This window comes from Micromesistius poutassou (genome assembly GCF_964030765.1).
Source record: "Micromesistius poutassou genome assembly, contig: SCAFFOLD_6253, whole genome shotgun sequence".
Taxonomy (NCBI): Eukaryota; Metazoa; Chordata; class Actinopteri; order Gadiformes; family Gadidae; genus Micromesistius; species Micromesistius poutassou.
In genome coordinates this window covers 1-5,704 of record NW_028178719.1, presented here as the reverse complement: position 1 = coordinate 5,704, position 5,704 = coordinate 1, and the positions used below count along the sequence as shown (strand labels likewise).

At 57.9% G+C, this 5,704-nt stretch overlaps 1 pseudogene across 1 annotated transcript; it reads left to right on the top strand.

The window, feature by feature from the left end:
- Positions 1-1,008: 1,008 nt before the first annotated feature.
- Positions 1,009-5,069, top strand: LOC311373461 (rho GTPase-activating protein 35 pseudogene; annotated as a pseudogene). The gene has a single exon. The product of its transcript is annotated as a rho GTPase-activating protein 35 pseudogene (transcript).
- The last annotated feature ends 635 nt before the right edge of the window (positions 5,070-5,704 follow it).

The window sequence follows — 5,704 nt, the reverse complement described above, 5'->3', positions numbered from 1 at the left end:
AGCCCTCCTCCCAAAACAGCCCAGGAACAATGTCTTCGCCATCCATCTTTTGTGTTCTGTGTTGGCAAACTAATTTGAGCAGCGGTTGAGCAGTCCTTTACTAAATCGACTCGCTCACTTAATATGAAAAGGCTTCAGCGGGGTTGTTCTTCAAAGCTGGGGGTTGTTTGTTTTGTCTTCCACATTGTAATACATGTTCTCTCTCCCGTCGGCTCCCAGACAAAGAGCAGAGAGGGTTGAGTGGAGCAGGAGGAGAATGGCATGGTGCAACCGTTATGTCTTGATAAATATGATGAGACGGTAATTAACTGGGCTACATCTGCTTGCTCTGATCCATTCAGAATGTCTATCTTATGAACACTGTTTGCCAAATTGGAGAAAATTAGTTTTTTGATGGAGGGTTGGCTGCCAATACAGCTTGTTTTAAATGCAGATGGCTTTCCCTAGTTGGGCAATTAGTAACCTTGGCACCGGAACTCTTATCTAAGCTTTCATCTCCCTTCCTGTGCTTCTTTTGAAGTCGTGTGCATCTGACTGAGTGTGTTGTGCTCGACTTTACGGGCAGGGTGCGCAGGCTTGCGTCGTCTGTCTTCTGCAGTAGTGAAAACCTCCCATGACTTGATTTAACTGCCACTGTCCACCAAATGACCAGCTGGAGAGCTTGATGGTGATATTCTCAGTCAGACCGTGTATAGTGCCTCTTTAAACACAGCATTCAGCCTTGGACTCACTGCTGTTGGAAATGCGTAGCCGTGTAGAAAATTGAGCTAAATGGAAAGAAATTGCCCGTTACTGAGCGACCGCTGGGTAAAGTAATATGTGTCAATCCGTCAGCTTTGCCGCTGACCTCAATCTTTTCAGGAAACATTCTGTGGTGAAATAGGATCACAGATTAAACGTTATTAACCAAACACAGGCGCACAGTATGAATTTAAACAACGTTCTCGTATAATGAATTGTTTCTGGACTAACCCAATATCTCTTGTCTCTCTCTGTCTTGCAGGACCCGCTGAGTCCTTTGTGTATGGAAACCCTTCCTCGCTGGCCAACTCCTCGTCCTCCTCCCCGTAGACCCGCGGCCAGCATGGCAGGATGAGCCGCTGCCAGCGACCATGATGGCCAAGAAGCAAGATGCCCGGACCCCCACCTACAACCTGGTGGTGGTGGGGCTGTCGGGCACGGAGAAAGACAAGGGGCAGTGCGGCGTGGGGAAGTCCTGCCTGTGCAACCGCTTCGTCCGCCCCAGCGCCGACGACTTCTACCTGGACCACACCTCGGTGCTGAGCACCAGCGACTTTGGCGGCCGCGTGGTCAACAATGACCACTTCCTGTTCTGGGGTGAGGCGGGCCGCGTGCTGGACGAGGGGCCCGAGACCCGCATGCACGTGGTGGAGCAGACGGAGTTCATCGACGACCAGACGTTCCAGCCACACCGCAGCACGGCGCTGCAGCCCTACATCAAGAGGGCGGCCGCCACCAAGCTCTCCTCGGCCGAGAAGCTCATGTACTTCTGCACGGACCAGCTGGGGCTGGAGCAGGACTTTGAGCAGAAGCAGATGCCCGAGGGGAAGCTGATGGTGGACGGCTGCCTGCTGTGCGTGGACGTCAGCAGGGGCATGAACCGCAGCTTCGAGGACCAAATGAAGTTCATCACCAACCTGTACAACCAGCTAGCCAAGACCAAGAAGCCTGTGGTTCTGGTTCTCACCAAGTGTGACGAGGGGGTGGAGCGCTACATTAAAGACTCGCACACCTTTGCTCTCGCTAAGAAGAACCTGCAGGTGGTGGAGACGTCGGCGCGCTCCAATGTCAACGTGGACCTGGCCTTCCTCACGCTGATCCAGCTCATAGACAAGAGCAAGGGGAAGCCCAAAATAATCCCGTACTTTGAGGCCCTGAAACAGCAGAGTCAGCAGATCGCCTCGGCCAAAGACCGCTACGAGTGGTTGGTGAACCGCATCGTGAAGAACCACAACGAGACCTGGCCCGACATCAGCCGGCGGATGCAGACCTCGGCCGAGTACCGGGACTACGTGTTCCTGGAGGGCACCGCCAAGGCCAAGAAGCTGTTCCAGCAGCACGTCCACCGGCTGAAGCAGGACCACATAGAGCGGCGCCGGCGGGCCTACCTGAGCACGCTGCCCCAGGCCCTGTCCCTGCTGGTGCCCAAGCTGGACGAGGTGGATCACCTGAGCTGGTCCGGCGTCCAGAAGGTCCTGGAGACCAAGAGGGACTTCTCCCAGTGGTTCATCGTCCTGGACGACACCCCCTGGGAGACCACGCCCCACATCGACGTCATGGAGGACGACCGCATCCCCCAGGACCTGCTGGAGACGCCCGCGGCGGAGGCGGTGTACGAGACGCACCTGGAGCAGCTGAGGAACGAGCGAAAGCGGGCGGACATGCGCTGGGAGTTCAAGGAGAAGCTGAGCGTGTCGCCCTTCATCACGGCGGGCAAGCCCTGGGAGGAGGCCCGCAGCTTCATCATGACGGAGGACTTCTACCAGTGGCTGGACGAGACCGAGTACCTGGACATCTACAACAAGCACCAGAAGGAGATCATCGACCGCGCCAAGGACGACTTCCAGGAACTGCTGCTGGAGTACTCTGAGCTCTTCTACGAGCTGGAGGTGGACGCCAAGCCCAGCAGGGAGAAGATGGGAGCCATCCAGGAGGTGCTCGGGGAGGAGCAGAGGTTCAAAGCACTGCAGAAGCTTCAGGCTGAGAGAGACGCGCTGGTGTTGAAACACATCCACTTTGTGTACCACCCCACCAAGGACACCTGCCCCAACAACCCCCACTGTGTGGACAGCAAGCTGGAGCAGATACTGGCCACCCGGTTCCCCACGCGATACGCATCAGAGACGTCGAGGCAGGACGGGGGCAGGGCCGACAGAATCAACCTTGTGATCCTGGGCAAGGACGGGTTGGCCAGAGAGATGGCCAATGAGATCAGGGCCATGTGCACCAGTGACGACCGGTACATGTTGGAGGGGAGGATATACGAGCTGGCCCTCCGTCCGATCGAGGGCAAGGTACGTCTGCCCGTCAACTCCTTCCACACGCCTACCTTCACCCCGCACGGCTGCTTGTGTCTGTACAACTCCAAGGAGTCCCTGTCCTACGTGGTGGAGAGCTTAGAGAGGCTCAGGGAGGTCACCCTGGGCAGAAGGGACAAGGAGAACAGCCTCGCCCAGCTCCCGCTGTCTCTCCTCCTCGTCACCAAGAGGGGGGTGGGCTCCATCGGGGACATCGGAGGGGAGACGGCTCAGACGCTCATCCACCAGGGGCAGCAGGTGGCCGGGAAGCTCCAGTGTGCCTACCTAGACCCCGCCTCTCCGGGGGCGGGCTACGGGAGGAACAACGTGAGCGAGAAGCAGATCAACCAGATGCTCAAGGGCCTGTTGGAGTCCCGCAGGAGTCTGGGCAGCAGCTCCCCGCCCCTCCCGCCTCCCTCCTCCGCCTTCAGAGACCCTCAGGCCCAGCAGGTCCCCGAAGCGGACCTCCGGATCGTCATGTGCCTGATGTGCGGGGACACCTACGACCTGGAGCAGCTGCTGGCGCCCTTCCTGATGCCCCAGCACTGCCGGCCCGCCTCCAACCTGAGCAACGGCACCTCGGTGCTCCTGGAGCTGGGCGTGGGCGCGCAGAGGCAGAGCATCGAGCTCTCGCTGCTCTCCTTCCACTCCTCCTTCGCTCTGCGTAAGAGCCGGCTGGTGCACGGCTACATCGCCGTGTACTCGGCCCGGCGCCGAGCCTCCATGGAGAACCTGTGTGCCTTCCTGTGCGACGTCCAAGACATCATCCCGGTGCAGCTGCTGGCGGTCGGGGAAAGCCAGATGGAGATCTCGGACTCGGAGTCGGCCAGGGAGCAGATTAGCCAGGGAGAGGAGTTGGCACACGAGATCGAGGCCCGGTTCAACACGGTGATATGTGGGCACGGCGGCGTGGTGGGGGGGCTCCACAAGATAGATCTCTTCCAGCCGTTTCTCAAGGAGGTGGTGGAGAAGCGCACCATCGTGGAGGCCACGCACATGTACGACCACGCGGCCGAGGCCTGCACCAACGAGAGCGTCAGCCCCCGCTGCGGCTCGCCCAGCCCCGTGCACGCGCTGCTGGACTCGGAGGACGACATCGAGCCGTCGTCGCCCTACCCCACCCTGCGGGAGGACGGCAGCCTCAGCTCCCACATGGGGAGCTTCAAGCTGCCGGACCTGGACTCCAGCGACACCTTCTCCGTCATCTCGGAGATCAGCACGTTCGAGAGCAAGCTCAACAACAAGATGCCGCCGCAGGTGAAGCCCAAGCCGGTGCGCAAGGTGAACCTGGGGCCGTACGTGGACCAGCAGCAGGGGGGCACCAACCGCCGCTCCATCCCCCAGGCGGTCACCTGGGCGTCGGGCAGCGACGGCGGCTACGACCCCTCGGACTACGCCGAGCCCATGGACGCCGTCAGCAAGCCGCGGCCCACGGAGGAGGAGAACATCTACTCCGTGCCGCACGACAGCACGCAGGGCAAGATCATCACCATCCGCAACGCCAACAAGGGCCACCCCAACGGCAGCGGCGGGGGCAACGGCTCGGACAGCGAGGCGGACAGCAGCTCCCTGGAGCGCAGCAGGAAGCTGTCGGCCATCGGGGTGAAGCCCAAGCTGTACCGGGAGATGTCCAAGAGGCTGGGGAAGTTCAGCAGCTTCAGGACCAGCTTCTCCATCGGCAGCGACGACGAGATGGGCGGGCCGCCCAAGGCCAGCGTGGACGAGCTGGGAGGAGCCCACAAGGACAACTCGGTCAACGAGGAGAGCGAGGACCCCAAGAAGAGGAACATCCTCAAGAGCCTGCGCAGAACCACCAAGGTGAGGCACACGTCTGGACCAGTGAAAGATGTTCATTGTGTTGATCGATTAGGTCTCATGTTAGGGCGATGTAATGCATGTAAAAAGGGTTCATGCCTTTTACCAAAGTCCAGCCAAGAGTAATAATATGATAATATATAATAATGAATTAGTATCTTGTGACTGCTCACTATCTGGTTGGAAGTTATCGTAACATTCTGTTCTTCCCGGAGTGCTGTTCTGTGCAACAATCCTCGAGAGAGCAGAGCAAACCAACACTGAACCTCTGAGGCCAGGTGTGTGTGTGTGTGTGTGTGTGTGTCTGTGTGTGTGTGTGTGTGTGTGTGTGTGTGTGTGTGTGTGTCTGTGTGTGTGTGTGTGCTGTGTGTGTGTGGCTTCAACATGTTTTTTGTGGATTTGAACCTTGTTACATTCTCACACATTGCTCAGCTTTCTGTGACAATTTCCGTTCAACCTTACTCGACACAAACAAAGGTCAGCCCCTGGGATTTGGGGGGGGGGGGGGGGGGGGGGGGAGATTTGGGATGGTTGTCTAGTGGAGGGGTGTGTGTGTGTGTTCCCATTAGAAGGTTTGTTTAGCTGTGACACTGGGCTGTGATTATGGTCTGCCTCAGCACTTCTCTCCTCTTCTGTTTACTTGGTTGCTGCTTATATCCCCCCCCCCCCCCCCCCTCCTAATTTCAGCCTTCAAATTTCAGCCTTGCGACATTTAATCTTCCTGTTTATTCCTATTTTATTCCACTCGCCAACAGTCGCCTGGACAACTCTCTCTTTCTCTTCAACGCTTAAACCCCAATGTGGAGTGCTTATCTATTTATCATGTTCTCCTCATACCAGACCTCTCCCCT